This window comes from Gracilinanus agilis, chromosome 2 (assembly GCF_016433145.1).
Source record: "Gracilinanus agilis isolate LMUSP501 chromosome 2, AgileGrace, whole genome shotgun sequence".
In the NCBI taxonomy this organism is placed as follows: domain Eukaryota; kingdom Metazoa; phylum Chordata; class Mammalia; order Didelphimorphia; family Didelphidae; genus Gracilinanus; species Gracilinanus agilis.
The window spans coordinates 555468017-555470317 of NC_058131.1; positions in this window are offsets into that span (position 1 = coordinate 555468017).

Consider the following 2301-nt stretch of genomic DNA (forward strand, 5'->3'; position numbering starts at 1 on the left):
TTTATATTTTTGTAAATATTCATCCATATCTCCTAAATTGTTATATTTGTTGCCATATAATTGGGCAAAATAGTTCTTAATGATTGCCTTAATTTCCCCTTCATTATAGGTGAGGTCTCCCTTTTCATCTCTAATACTGTCAATTTGGTTTTCTTCTTTCCTTTTTCTTATTAGATTGACCAGTACTTTGTCTATTTTATCTGTTTTTTCAAAATACCAGCTTCTAGTCTTATTTATTAATTCAATAGTTCTTTTACTTTCGATTTTATTAATTTCTCCCTTAATTTTTAGTATTTCTAATTTAGTTTTCATCTGGGGGTTTTTAATTTGCTCACTTTCTAATTTTTTGAGTTGCATACCCAATTCATTAATCTCTGCCCTCCTTAATTTGTTAATATATGCACTCAAAGATATAAATTTCCCCCTGCGTACTGCCTTGGCTGCATCCCACAGAGTTTGGTAGGATGTCTCATCATTGTCATTCTCTTCAATGAAATTGTTGATTGTTTCTATGATTTCTTCTTTGACAATTTGGTTTTGGAGAATCATATTGTTTAATTTCCAATTGGTTTTTGATTTGCCTGTCCAGGTGCCCTTACTGATTATTATTTTTATCGCATTATGATCTGAGAAGGTTACATTTATTATATCTGCTCTTTTGCATTTGTTTGCCATGATTCTATGCCCTATTACATGGTCAATCTTTGTAAATGTACCATGTGCAGCTGAAAAGAAGGTGTATTCCTTTTTGTCCCTATTTATTTTTCTCCACATATCAATTAAATCTAATTTTTCTAGGACTTCATTCATCTCTCTTACCTCTTTCTTATTTATTTTTTGGTTTGATTTATCTAGATCTGACAAAGGAATATTTAGATCTCCCACTATTATGGTTTTACTATCTATTTCCTTCTTGAGCTCTTCCAGTTTCTCCTTTATGAATTTGGATGCTATACCACTTGGTGCATATATATTGAGCAGTGTTATTTCCTCATTGTTTATACTGCCTTTAATCAGGATGTAATGACCTTCCCTGTCTTTTTTAATCCTATCTATTTTTACTTTGGCTTTGTCAGAGATCATGATAGCCACTCCTGCCTTCTTTTTCTCATTTGATGCCCAAAAGATTTTGCTCATATCCTTAACCTTGAACTTGTGTGTGTCTATCCGCCTCATATGTGTTTCTTGTAGACAACCTATGGTAGGATTTTGGTTTCTGATCCACTCTGCTATTTGCTTCCATTTTATGATGGAGTTCATCCTGTTCACATTCAGAGTTACAATTGTTAGTTGTGTATTCACTGACATTTTTGTATCCTCCCCTAGACCCACTCCTTCTTCTTACACTATTTTCTTTTACACCAGTGGTTTGCTTTGAGCCAGTATCCCTTATCCCCTCCCTTGATTGACTTCCCTTTCTGCCCCCTCCCTTGTTATTCCCCTCTTTTTGTTTTTTAAAGACCAAATGAATTCCCTCCCCCTTCTTCTCCCCTCCCTTTTTTGACCTCTCCACTCCCCTGCTCCCTTTGGTTTATCCCTTCTGACTTTCTCAGTAGGGTTAGATAGAGTTTTTTATCCAAATGGATAATAAAGCTACTCTTCCTTCTCCGGGTTGATTACACTGAGAGTAAGGTTTGATTATGTTCTCTTCCTCTCCTTCTTATGGTAGTATTTATCCCCTCCCCTTCCCATGCCCTCTTTGTGTGTAATAGAATATCTTATTTTTCTTATTTACTCAGATTTTTCTTGGTGTCCCCTACTATTCCCCCCCTCTTTCCCACCCATGTCATCTTAGACCATTTAGTATCCTGTCCTCTCCCTATAAATTATTCTTCTGGTTGCTATAATAGTGAATATTATAATAGTGTATAGACTTCACTACAGAGAATTATACATAGCATTTCTCTACCTGGTAATACAGATAATTAGATCTTATTTATGCCCTTAAAGAGTCAAGCTTAAAAGATTATGAGTTTTCTTTCTTTTCCCTCTGTTTCTTATTTACCTTTTCATCTTTCTCTTGATTTTTGTGGTTGAGTTTCTAACTTTCCATTTAGTCCTGGTCTCTTTTGTGCAAAAACTTGGAATTCTTCAATTTTGTTGAATGCCCATACTTTCCCCTGAAAGTATATGGTTAGTTTTGATGGGTAGTTGATTTGTGGCTGAAGGCCCAACTCTCTTGCCTTTCTGAATATTGTATTCCAAGCCTTGCGGTCTTTTAGAGTTGAGGCTGCCAGATCCTGTGTGATCCTTATTGGTGCTCCTTGATATTTGAATTGACTCTTTCTGATTGGACGCCTC